This window comes from Erpetoichthys calabaricus, chromosome 4 (assembly GCF_900747795.2).
Source record: "Erpetoichthys calabaricus chromosome 4, fErpCal1.3, whole genome shotgun sequence".
Classification (NCBI taxonomy): domain Eukaryota; kingdom Metazoa; phylum Chordata; class Cladistia; order Polypteriformes; family Polypteridae; genus Erpetoichthys; species Erpetoichthys calabaricus.
Window position 1 is genome coordinate 209,628,750 of NC_041397.2, and position 14,206 is coordinate 209,642,955.

The window sequence follows — 14,206 nt, forward strand, 5'->3', positions numbered from 1 at the left end:
TGTGCATCCCCTGTGGCTGGGTTCACACCATATAAACACATAATCTTTATTTGGAACAAAATTTAATCTACTGTATGTAACTGTTACACCATCCAGCAATGGCTCCTGCCTTAATGCTATTGTATCTGGATAGGCTCCAGTCTGTTCCAGCCTTAACTGGAATAAGAGGGGCTCAATAAAGGATGAATCAATGCATTTTATATAACCCATTTCATCATAAAACTATTCCAAAGCCCTTGTGGATGCTGAAGTCGATAACAATGAGAGACAAAAACACCCTTCACACTTACAAATGTTTACATGTTTCTAGGACGATGAACTATACTAGGGTGGCACAGTGGTTAGCACCAGGGCTTAACAAACCCTGAGACATACTGTATGTTCATTTTCTGACATAATCACTTTCTGTGTGGAGTTTGGATGATCTGCCTTTGTTTGCGTGAATTATAATAGCTAGTGTGGTTTCCTCACAAATCTCAACTAGAATACAATCTAGCTTGGTATGAGCACTCGTGATTCTAAGCAGTCTCCTCCTGTCTGAATGTGTGTATAAAAGGTCTCTACTACGGAATGGTGCCCCATCCATTGTTAATTCTATCCTCATGCCTAATGTAGGTGGAATAGGTGTCAACACTAAGTGACCCTGAATTGGATTAGGCAGATTTGAACAGAATATGTTACAATATGAGAGAGTAGTATCATCGCATGTTGACAACAGTGAAATGCTTACTTGCATGTCTGACCAACATTCAATGTGCCATCACCATCCTGAGCCATAATAATGAATTATTGAATTAAAATGTGTAACTTACTGTAGTTAATAGAAAACATAAATCAGATTACTCAATATGTTCCCTTACCCCCATTTCTATATTATGAAGAAACTCACAAAAGTTCACAATTAATGCAACAAAAGGCAAAAACAGTGTATGTGATAGGGTATGAATGTACACTGTGAAGAACTGGTCACTGCATAATGTCCAGTGCTGAAAGACGGGCCCTGGATTACCTGTGGCCCCATAGACAAAAAATTTTTTTGAAATGATAAATTGATGGATTTGCTTCTTATGTGGATGATTATTTGGATGTGTTTCTACTCTCTAGAGGTTGTCTGCAGTGGCTTGACAACAGCTGGTCTTAAGCAGCGCACATTTCGTATGGAATAAGAAGAGCATGTGACAGGATTGGGTGAGTCTTTCCAGTTAGTGAAGATGCTCTGTGTGGAAGGTGATCAGGATGTGTTACTACTCTAATATGATGCAAGAGATTGTTTGTAGTGGCATAACAAGAGCTGTGCTTAGGAAGTGTACATTTCTTACAGAATAAGAAGAGCATGTCAGGTAGGATCGGATGAGTCTTTCCAGATAATGAAGGTGCTGTGTATCTGTGTAAATGAAAGTTGGGTTAAAGCATGGGGGGAACTGAAGTTGTAGAAATATAAAGGTGAACATTTTCCTCCTGTTTTGAAGACTGACTTTAGATATATTCTTCTTGCCACAATTGTAGGAGTGGGATATGAAGAGTGCAAAGGATCAAAACTATACTATAGAGTGGTCCAGATCTTATTATGCAATTTTCATTATGCTATAACTTATTAGGTTTATTACATAGAGAATTCACAGCACCTGCCCTGCACATAGAGATTTCACTTAAAATTCTTTTTGTTGCAGCACCTGCTCTGCATTGCAAAATGGCGGGGAGACGGTTGTCAGTCAAACAGTTGCATAATTAGATCTGGACCACCCTGTATATTCGATAATGAGACCATCAGTTAAAAGCATAGTTAGTCTTAGAAGGCATTGAAGTGGTGTTTACAGAAATGCTGAATGAAAGAAAACCATTGGTCTATCATTCTCCTTACAGGAAAAGAAACTGAATAGGTGAAATGGAAATGAGACAACTGTACCTGCAGAATTTGTTGGATTTTTGGGAGATATTGTATTGCTTGAAAAACTTGCCTCTTGTAAGAATCAGGGTTATAACAAAATAATAATAATTGCTCACACAAAGGTGCACAAGTTCTCTTACAAACTCATGGATGGGGTCACTCATGGGAAGTATGGGTTACGGTTATGTCTTCTGAAATGCACAATTACACTGTCACTTCTGAGGTTGACTTTAAACAGGATGGAGTTACAAATGTATTTTGTTTACACCAAATTCTGACACTGCTACTTTAAAGCTACAGTAGAAATCAGGACATGTTTGGAATCCACAGTAATCCAGTTTACATGATCACATTCCCATTGTAGCCTCATTTCCCTCATTTATAGCAGAAGTAGGTCCCAGCATGGTTTTCTGCTGTAGTAACCCATCTGCTCAAAGTCTGATCAGCTGAGCATTTAGAACTACTCTTATGCACACCATTGTTGCAGAGACCTGTTATTTGAGTCATATTCTCTTCTGACCATTCTCATTAACAAGGTAATTTCACCCACAGAACTGTCACACACTGGATATTTTTTGCAATGCACTTAGAGACAATAATACATGAAAATCTCAGGAGGGTAATTATTTGAGATATTGGAATCCCTGTATCTGGCAAAAAAACCCAATTACAACCACACGTTGTATCACGTCTTGACCATTGTAATGTTTGGTTGGCACATTGTACAATGACATACAAAAGGGACCTTTAACACTGCATTTACAGTGGGCTATGATTTTCTTTCCAGACAATTTATTAATTAGACTTGTGCAAAATAAGCCATTTAATCAGACTTTTTTCTTTGCACTTATTGTGTTATGTATATGTATTTACATTTCTGAGAAGGCAAACAAAATGTTATATGAATGTTATATGACTCCTCAGGTATAATTTTTTATTCTTACTGTACTCCTAAATATTTTATCCTTTATGGAGGGCATATTGAGGTGTGAAGTCTACTGTTGCTTGCACCTTATTGTTCATTGCAACTTTTTAAAGAATAAAATGGAGCATTTAAGGTCCCAGCGTTTTAATACAGATATACAGTTATATACAGATATAACTTAGAGGCAAAAGAAAGAGTGAGGCAGAATTTGAAATGGAAACACTTAGTAATTTTAGAAAAGACAAGACACATGTGGATCAAACCATCATTCAAGAACATTGATTGGTTTCTAATTAAAGATTTGGTTGGAAAGAATCCTATCAGCTCCAGTGGGGCCGCTGTCCGATTAGTTACTTTGGCATATGCAAACAAAAAAAGGGTGTGGTTAAAGCAGCGATGTCAAACTCCGGTCCTGGAGGGCCACAGTAGCTGCAGGTTTTCATTCTAACCATCTTCTTAATTAGTGACTAGTTTTTGCTGTTAATTAACTTCTTTTGTTTTAGTTTTAATTAATGTGACTCAGGCCTGTTAGTTGCTTCTTCTTCCTTAATTTGCAGCCAAACAATAATGAAAAACAAAACAAGTCATCACATGGCCAGCTCATCTCTGCCCATCAAACAATATCTGAAAAAGTGAAGATCTCAGTGAGACTGATCTCTCAGCCCACCAAAACATTTTGTCGGTTGAAAATTGAAAATCAACAGTTTTGGAAACGTCTGCTGTAGCAGAATGAGAGCAGCAACCGGCCATGGAATTAAATAATGGGCTTAATTAACAGCAAGAATTGGTTTCTCGTTAAGAAACTGGTTGGAGTGAAATTGTTTGGAGTTTGAATACCCAATTTAGCTTGTCATCTGTTGGCTTGTTTCACGTTGCATTTGTGCTTCACTGTAATTTAATACAGAAAAGTATCAATTCAGAGGACTGAATCCGTAAAAACAGGGCTATTGAAATGAAGGGAAAAGAAATTAATTAGCAGTGAAAACTGGTCACTGATTAGGAAAAGGGTTAGAATGAAAACCTGCAGCCAATGTGGCCCTCCAGGCCTGGAGTGGCTTTTGCCAGTATGTGAACACATAAAATGATAAAGGAATAAATGAAACACCCCAGCTGATTTTTTTTGCATAAATAAAGTGACTATATACTGATCACTTCGTTTTACTTCCCACAATAACACTTAGTTACTTTAGTAAAATGACTTATTCTTACTTGTATTAATGGAGAAGTAAGAGTTACATCCCTGGGAGGCAGGCTGGTACTGCCATTGTAATGAAAAAAAAAAAAAAAACTCCTCCTTTTTGATGTGTCAGTGGTAGCCAAACCCCGAGCGTCGGAAAACTCAATTTTCGCGATTCTTATCTTCAGTGCGGCTGTGAAGAGCACAGGCTAGCAGAATCCTAAGGAGGGTAAGCGGCGTTCTTTTTCTCTTGGTTATTTGTCATGTTTATTTATCCGTGTGTGTTTAAGCTGGGTGGGTATTGAGGAGAAAGCTGTTAAGGCTTTAAGTCGTCGGCTACGACTGAAAAGAGAAACGAACAAGAAAAAAAATTACAAGTTGGCTGCGCGTCCTGTCCCGACACGACTGCAGTCTTGCGAGCTCCAACAGGAAGAAGCACGAGCTGCTGCGGGCGCTCACTGCGCAAAGCCGTCCAGCCAGGTGTAGCAGCCACGGCAGGTATCGTACGAAGAGAGAGTCCTTGGCTGCTTATGTTATCAACTAAGAGCCCTTTCACTTTTTTTGTTTGCTTTTCTTATCCTTGTATCCGAGACAATACGTAATTCGGAAACGTATATTCATTGACCTGGACATCTTTAAAAAAAAAAGAGGACAGGCGTTCCACGCAAAGGCGACGGGAGTACGCAGGTGTAAATGAAACGTGAGTTTCCGGGGTGCCTTTAAAAACTTGCTGTGGTAGGCTTTTGTTTTATTGTGTTGGTGGTGAAGTGAGATCAAAGTAAACAAGCCATACAGCAAACTTTGTGGAACTGGAGGTACGCGAAGTTGCCGCCCCGTCATTACCTTTTACGTGGCGTGGTGGCAGTTAACTTTTTGACGCTTTTAAGTTACGTAGGGCTACCTTGATATGTTTCGACTTTTATGTATGTGTTTGACCGTAATTCGGATTTTAAACATTCAATGCAGGTTTAGCTGTCCACCAGCGTTTCCAGAGGTCGTTTTGGTATTCGCCTAGATCCCTACCTAAGCTGGTGGATTCGAAGCTGTGGTATTTACCAATATGAAATGTTAACTTGAAAGGATGTGGTTATTCTCATTCACTGTTCAGTAAAGCACGCCTTGGTCACTCATCATTACAGATGTGGCTTCCTAAAGGAAACCCACATCCAAAAAAAAAGTACTGTTGGTTTTTTATGTCGGGCCTTTCATATTAAATACCACTTCTCGAGATAAAGTTACCTACAGAATCTGCGACAGGCCATAACCTCCTTAGTCAGTGCTTTAGTTCGAAAACGGAAACCGCCCAAGTCACACCTGCAAGTTACAGTATTGTTATTTATTCAGTGCTTCAGTTGCAAAATTAATTTTGGGATGAACTCGTGATCAGTGTTATAGTGCTGATAGATGGCACAATTGGCAAGAGTAAGGCTGTCAAACTCTTATCTTAGAGAAATGCAAGTTTTTATTTTGGCCACTTTTTAAATTACTAGCTAAATCCAACTTAATGAAACAGTACATTTGCATCACTTTTAATTCGTTTGGTTTTTTTTAAAGATACAGAAGTGTTTAATTGCTTAAAACATTGAGATGCATATTCTGCCAACAGATGACCAGTGACCTCCGGGATCTCAAAATCAGCCCCTCATGCAGCACCATTTACATTCAACTCCATTTTAAAATTAGAAGCAAATTCTTATTCATAACGAAACATTTATTTAACTTTATGGTTCGTTAATGCTGTCATTCTGCTACACCAAATATTTCCAAACTTTTTTTTTTTTCTTTTTTTCCAAATGTTTTGTTGTTAGACTCACTTTTTTCCCTTCAAATATTCTAATGAAACAGAGATTGTTTGATGGACACACAGGATTGTGTTATCTGGTCATCAGTTTACTGACTTCTCATTATTATTTAATAATAATTCTTTGCATTTATATAGCACTTTTTCTCACTACTCAAAGCGCTCAGCAATTGCAGGTTAAGGGCCTTGCTCAATGGCCCAACAGAGCAGAGTCCCAATTGGCATTTACGGGATTCGAACCGGCAACCTTCCGATTGCCAGTGAAGATCCCTAGCCTCAGAGCCACCACTCTGCCACTGGTTAGCGGTTAAGGAAAATATTAAAACAAAATGAAGCATTTTGAATATTTAAAATGAAGGCAATAGCAGTGTGTAGCACATTAGTAGCACTAATTCAGAAAGTGACTGGAACAAAAACCAGCAGCTAAGCAGGCCTTCAGGATCTCAGTTTGACACTCCAGGCTAGAGTTACAATGCAAGATCCCTTCATGCCATGTAAGTAGTCACAACAATGCAAATCTCCTGTATATAGGGTGCTGACTGTTCAGGGGCAGTCCTACATATTGGCTCCAGTTACTATTTTTTTCAGTGAAGTGAGTTATGTAGACATTGCACTGTGCCTGTTTTCTTGCATAGACTGCCTTGTAGATAGGTAGGTGGTTACATTATGATTGATTGTAGAACTCCTATTTATGCTAAACCAGTCCCTAGCCAGATAGCCTACATTTTTTAGTATGCACCCAAAAAAGATCTCTCCAAATGAAAAATATAGCTCTAAAACAAACAGTGACCAACCTGGAGCTAAGAAAGAACTTTTTAAAAACATTTTCTGAATTATGAAGCAGCTGTCAGTGATGTAATCGGAAGCATTTCTTACTGGTTTAGGTATACATTTTATAATTTATTGGATAAGCAGATTAGAAAATGGACAGATCAAGGTACGGCCAGATACTGTAAAGTGTAGGGGCTTGGACAACAACCTGGAGGGCAAGTCATAAATCTGAGACCAGGAAAATTAGTTAGCTGCTGTAGTACTGTCCCTAAAGCAGATTTTCTATGAAGTGTATCAGACTTTATCAATTCAGAAACACACACTGTTTGTTATAGGCGTTTTAGAATTAAAGAAACAGAAAAGTTATGTTTAGTATGGTTAGATTTTCACATCTTTAAAAACTACAGCCTTCTACAAATAAGCAGCAGAAATGTGTTGGGGAGGCCAGAATTACACAAGCTGTGGCTAGCAGACATGAAAGTGTCGACAAGTTACAAGATGTGAGAAGGAATAGCTTACAGGTTTTGCACAGTTGCTGAGTGCACATGGATAACAGCAACAGAAGTAGTTACACATTTTTTATAATGGACAGTATAATTGGTATAATATGAAACAGAGTCAAGTTAACAGCTCACAATAAAAACCAAACAAAAGTAAATCTAATAACAAACAGCACAAAATATATGAGACTAATCTGTCACATAGGACAAATAGCATAAGTTGTAGTGCTGTTTTTTCTTTCATTTAGAGTGTTATTTAATTTATTTTGCTACAAATCGCTTATTTTCTACTTTGATCAGTTACCTGATAATACCCTATTTATAGAGTTTACCTTAGTTGAACAGGAGTGCAGCCTGTTTTTATTCAATAAAGGAATGGCATAGCTGATTTTGGGGGTAAGAAGGAGTTGCTGTACGAATAGGGATGGGTGTCACTGTACATTGGGACACCTGAATTCATTCTATATCCATATCTTAGTGATGAATCATTGTGAATGCTGTTGACTTCAAACTAGGAATCAAGTGCCTATTAGGCATATTCCATTCATGCATGGGCCCTATAAGCTGGAGCCACTCTATCCAAATATTAATAACTTTAAATATAAACCTGTGGTACAATTTGAGCAGATATGGCCTCATCTTATATCCACCTACAAGCCTGTTATTGACCGCAGAAGCTCTCTGTTAACCAAGCCAGAAGTTTTTATGCATGTGTGTGTGGTTTATTTTACAGTACATATATGTACATAATAAATTACAGTATATCATTTTTTTAAGCTTCTATAAAATTTGATGTCATTGGAGACAGTTAAACCTGGTGGAAAAGAACATAATTGGAAGTAGGGAAACATCTGGTTCTGCTATCTTTATGAGGTCTAGGAGTAAGGGAGCAGCTGGGTGGATCACGAGTTTCTGGTGGGTCTGAACCCTCAAGACAAATTCTTTGTTGCTATGAGCAGATAGTTGACACTGTTTTGATTCTATTCGGTGACTGGTGGTTGATGAATGCTGAAACCATTATTCAAAATTTTTTATTTGCGACTCTTGATTTCAGCTGATGGAAATCTTCCATTATCCAACCTGCGATATCCTAACTACAGGGTCACGGGGTCTGCTGGAGCCAATCCCAGCCAACACAGGGTGCAAGGAAGAAAACAAACCCCAGGCAGGGCACCAGCCCACCACAGGGTGTGTGCTCAAACACACACACACACACCAAGCACACACTTGGGATAATTTAGAATCTCCAGTGCACCTAACCTGCATGTCTTTGGACTGTGGGAGGAAACCGGAGTACCCGGAGGAAACCCACACAGATACGGGGAAAACATTCAAACTCCATGCAGGGAGGACCCGAGAAGCAAACCTGGGTCTCCTAGCTGCGAGGCAGCAGCGCTACCCACTGCACTACCTGGCCACCCTGTTCTAATATGAATATCATAAAATCTGTAATAAAAGAATTATAATCTATGAGCACCCAACCTGTATAAACTAAGAAAACAGTATTTTTATTGCAGACCCCAAATCACATGCCAGTTGGTACTTGATCCTGTCATTTTTAGCATTTAATGCCTTAGTCCTTTGTGGGATGTTGAGAAGTGGTTTCCATTTCACTCCTGACACTGTAATTGTTTAATGTCCTCAGCCAAACAAACTGTTCACACTCTTGAGCCCTCTCAATACACTGATTTGCTTCTTTAGTAAGTTACATGCCACGCTTGAGTTTTCCATTGTAGACTAGTATGATCTGAAGTAATTGTTACAGATTGAGTGCATTTTTAATATTGCAAAAAATCTCTTAAAATACAATCCATAAGGTTTAAATATGGATATGGGATGTTTTGAATTTGTATGTGTAGTAATAGACAATTTTATGTCCTTTGTGTTATGATGAAAACCACTGACCTCAAAAGTATAGTAGGTTGTTTTGTGCTTTTTTATGCAAGTGAAAAATAGAAAATTTATGTTGCTCATTTAAACAGTCTAATTTTTGAATTTCCTTGTATTCTTAACAGGGTATAAATAAGTTTGTAATTCAGATGCATTTTGAGATGTATTATTTTAGTATGTTTTAGAGAGTATGTTGTCCGGTACTCCTTTGAGGTAAATTTCCAAAACTGTAAATTGATTGAGCACCAATTATTGCAAATGTAATGAGTTTACCTTCATTTGATTGCTTAAAGCACACAACTTGTTTAAGCTCCAGTTTCCCTTTTCTTTTTCATAAGTTAGAGCATTATACATCTGTTTCCAGTCCTAATCTTGAACATCTATATTTACTTTCTTTTGAACTTTTGAGTTTCTAGCCACTGCGTAATGCCCTGTATTAAAATAACACTTCAGTATGATAATAATGTCTATTGCCAGGAGTTATGGGTTATATTACCCATCACTGGTACACATGAGCTCAGCATACTGACTTATCTAAGAAAAATTTGTTTTTCTTTACAAAGGGTGCTGCCTTAAATATATTTGGCACCACAAAAAGGATGTTGACATGTTAGATTTTCATTTCAGTTAATCAGCTGCAATTGAGGCATCTGTATGTTCACATCAATGTTTTCATCTGCATTTCTTGATAGTTTTTTCTAAGGTACTTAAATCTGCTGTTCAGCTCCAAGTTGTGGGTGCTACAAATTTTTAACTTCAAAGTGCCTTTGCAGTCTGTTTTTACTGGTCAGTTCAATATCACTTTCAAGTAGTATGGTTGATGAAAGGGAAAATTAAAGCAATTCAATTTAAAGGGTTATCCAGTGATAATCAGCAGGCCTAGGACAGGGACATACAGTTTATCAATAGTTCTAATTTTCTGGCTTGTTTCATTATCATTGAAGCAAAAGCTGGTAGAAGGAGAGGAGATCCTTCCTCATCTAAAATAAATATTGACAAGCCCTGTTTAAGTGGGTAGGCCAGGCAAACTTACACTATGATTGACATCACATGCTGCATCTACAAAAAGCTATATTGATACGTGGGCCGTTTAACTGCAACATGCTTTTTTGCTTACTGTAAATTTACATTCTCTTAAACATTCATTTTTAGCTGGATTATTGGATACAAGTGGTTGTAAATTTGCTTGAGACATTGTAGCATGCTGTAGTTCATGCATCACAAATTACTACTTCGTGTCCTGTGACTGCTGTGTCACAATATAGCATGTTCTTTGAATTAAGGCTGACCAAATGTGCTAGATTATCAAATTAGTTTGCTTCAGGCAGTACTGAATGATTTTCTTAAAGTTCATTTTTTTAAGCCTTTGCGAGCAGTGAAATTAAGATAGTTTGAAGACTTATAATTAAAAAGTCATTTTTTGAATGGAAAGTGAGTCGAAAATATTTTTGGATTCTTTAAGAGGGGCTTTGGAAAACAAGCCCAGAATTCTCTTAAAAATAGAAGTGCTGTGGGATGACAGAAAAGTAAAATATATTCAAAAACCAAACCACAATCCTCCACCCAAAATCTGCATTAAGTTAGCTCATATATTACAGTTTGTCTCCTGTTTACATAATCTGTTAATGAAAGCAAATTAATACACATATTACTGATTTGCTTTTGTAAAATCATATTTTAGAAAGGAGATTTTTGTCTGCTTTCATTATAACATACAAATGTTTCCAGGTTAATTGGTATGTTTTTATTTCATTTTCAAGTAATGATTCCATGGGCAGCATGGTGGCAAAGAGGTTAGTACTGTAATATGAAAAATATCACAAGATCCTAAACCATAAGATGATTTCAAAGAAATTACCTAACGGAGTATTATTTAATGTTGCTTTTGTTTTATTTTGTTCAGATATTTTAGTGAGTAAGATTTGGTCATTCAAATTATGTCTGGCAGAGAGATTTTCCCTTTCATGCAGTGACTTGTCAGGTAGAAAAGGCTGAACTAATAGTTTATCAGGTGAAGGAAACATAGCATTACATTTTAAAAATTCATTCTTCTGAAGTACAGTAGTTGGATATTATCTCTCTCTTTCTCTGCTAGTGTTGCAGGACTATACTGCGTTAAAGAAATAATGATTTTCTTGAGAGTGCTTTGAGCATGGTCTGTGTCTCATTTGTTAAAAAAAAAAAGGTATATCCCTATCAGCTATTGAGTCCATGATTCAATTCCTCACATGTAGTTTGTGTTGTTTGCATGTTCCCTTGTTTATGTGTGATGTTTCCTATAGGTATGTGTTTTTCCACAAATAACTGGAAAAAAATATTAGGTATTAATGGGTATCTTATGTTGGACGTTTTATTGATTTTGTGATTACAGAGTTGATTTCTGACTTCTGTCTGATGTTTCTGAGGTAGTTGTGTGTGGGGTGGGGGAGTTATAGTCTGTGTTATGTGGTTTTTGATGATGGATAGAAAATATTGTTTCTAATCATCTGTGTCCAAACTAGGGTAGATAGATCATATCTACATTTCAGTAATAGGGTTTCTTCAGTACATTTTTAATATATACTTTAAAATGTATAATGTGCAAGCAAACTAAAATGTTTCTGTGGTGGGATTTGGCATATGATCTTTCTGCTTGTCACTTGTTGTTACCTTTTTCGAAGAGTTATATTCAGAACTTGAAGGTCTAGACAGACCAGGGGCCTCATGTATTACGAATTCACACTAAACATGGCATATGATACGGACAAAAACAGAAATGTGCATGTGCACAAAAAATACAGATACATAAAACTGTGCCAGCAAAGTTCCACGCACTTCCCCTTTATAAATCCTAATCAACATGAATTTTACCACAAATGCATGTCCCCACAGTCCCACCCTGACTCCTCCCAGAACTTTGCATATTTGAATACGCAAATCAATACAAATAGCCCTTTCTCTTCAGTGTTTTGTTAAAAGACAATGATAAAAATACATAAAAAAGAATTTCACTGAATGTGAAGTGAAAATTCTACTCCGTGAAGTGGAGGCAAGGAAAAATGTACAATTTGGTGGCTTAGGCAGTGGTATGAGCAACAAAAGGAAATTGAGGGAGTGACACTAAAAAGTTTAAGTTCAGAATGTTGCACGGTGCCCGAAATAAAGAAGAAATGGTCAGATGTCAAAGTCGACATGAAAAGGCGAGTGTCATATGAAAACTATCGGGGCCAAAAAAAAGGTGTATGTCAAAGTTGTAACTGACATATCGACTTTAATCTCTTAATTTATTTTGTCATTAAAGTAGAACATCCAAAACTTCATCTTAAAACCAATGTTTAATTTACTAGAGTTTCTCAAATCCCATTGTAACTAAAGTAACATGTTAAATGCTTTATATTCTGTGCTCTCCAACCCAGTCATTAATTGCTACTTGCTTCTTAAACAGGCATTCTCTTATGCCGACAGGATTGCGCAGGTTTTATACATCTCACAGTGAGCATGGAAATGGGCGTACACAACATTTTTGTGTGTACACACTGTTTATACAGGACGACCCAGGTTTTTGAACATTTCCACAACCTACAATTATATAAAAAGCTAATAATCAGTCCAAAGTCCGAGATATGGCTGCTTAAAATAATTTTCATATAGGGATGAACTCTTAAATTAAAAGCTTTTCTTAATATGTAGATAAAAAATAATAATGCAAAGTTCACTCACTCATAAACAAAAGCTAAAATTTGTCAGGATTATTAATCTAGGTGAGTAGGTATTCACTAAGTGTAAATCATCCACAATGGAAAAACTGAATAACCCAAATTGTTTGGTTGATTTCAGAAAAATTTAAATTAGCTGACCTGTGGTATGTTGTTGTTATTTTTTTTTTTTTTGGTAAATATTTGTTGATGATAATGCTGTAATGAGTAGGCTATTCTTAGGCAAAGTGTCCTTGGGTACACACAGTATTCCCTAATCCGTCATCTTTATCCTAATCCTCATGGTGTGGTATGAAATACATACAACTTTGATGGGAGTTTGGTGGGGGAGGTTGGCTAGGCTGGTGGTTGTTTCCAATCCTGCTTATATACAGTACGTATACTTTGAGCAACGGGGTAGTTGACAGTGACCCTTGGTGGTGAAACACATGCAATACTGCAGAGACCTTCTGTGTGTCCCCTTGGAGATCACAAATAAGAATCAGTGAAGCAGTGGTACAGGGTAACAGCTGACTTCAGGACCTAGTTACAGCACAATCCAGGAGTGATGGCATGCCTTGGTCAGTTTTAAAGGTTGTGCAGCTCAATAAAATGATTATCATGGACAGATCATATAAGGGGTGAACATTATACATGGTTTATTATATATATATATATATATATTTTTTTTCCAGCTGTTCTTTTCTGTACAGGGATTAAAACATTAAATTCATTGCATGTGCAGCCTGTAAACGTCATTGCTGTTTGCCATATGTTGAAGTAGCTTTTGATCTAAACCCTCTGAAACTTTGTAATGTTACAGGATTCCAGATCAAAGTGTTGCATTCAGATCTGAATAGAGCAAAAATTTTTACAGGATGAGATTCTGTTTATACCCAAAATACCCATTATTCCTACTAATTACCTGTTTCAATTCAAAAGAATAAAGTTTCCTTTAAAATTGTATTTGCGTATGACCTTCAACAAAACCATGAACAGCATGACTGTTTTACTCATGGCCAATTGTATGTAGCATATTTAAAAGTAAAGAGTTGTCCAGCAAAATAACAATATTAGGCCCTGGGGATGAGAGAGAGAGGGAAAAAAAAACAGAAAAAGTAGTCGGTTACATAGTATTTCTGATAGATCCAGTTTTTCAGCAGGACTATAACCAAGGCCCATTGTCTTAGGAAATTTCTTTTTATTGCGAGAAGTCCACATGTGCAAGTAGAGTGGGTTAGTTAGTATGAATAATGTAAGCAGTGTTCTAGTTAGCACAGAGGGTGGTGTGTAGGGAAATTCATCTGTCAAGATTTGTCATCTTCACCTTGTTCTCAACGAGCAGAATTTGATATCCAGGTAATTACCTCAAAGCTTTTTGTCATTGCCTCATAGCTCTAGAGACCTGGGTTTTAATCTTGTTGGCATAATCACTGTACAGATATTTGGATATTGTAAGCTCTCGATGTGTTTTATTGGGTTTCCTCTATAGCGTCAAACCAATGTATGTTAGGTTGGTGAGAAAATTGTAAATTGGTTGACCATGGTTTTTTGTGTGAATATTCCTTGTGAAAGATATC

At 37.1% G+C, this 14,206-nt stretch overlaps 1 protein-coding gene across 10 annotated transcripts in view; it reads left to right on the plus strand.

The window, feature by feature from the left end:
• The first annotated feature begins 4,109 nt into the window (after positions 1-4,109).
• The window catches only part of sytl2a (synaptotagmin-like 2a), a 115,979-nt gene continuing 105,882 nt past the window's right edge, over positions 4,110-14,206 (plus strand). For 3 of the 10 annotated variants that reach the window (XM_051926936.1, XM_051926939.1, XM_051926942.1), the window contains exon 1: positions 4,111-4,219. The gene's annotated coding sequence lies outside the window, so the exon portion shown is untranslated. Of the gene's footprint in view, positions 4,220-4,399; positions 4,489-13,287; positions 13,304-14,206 lie in introns of those variants that run through there. The other 7 variants (XM_051926940.1, XM_051926941.1, XM_051926943.1 and 4 more) reach the window with 5 other exon arrangements.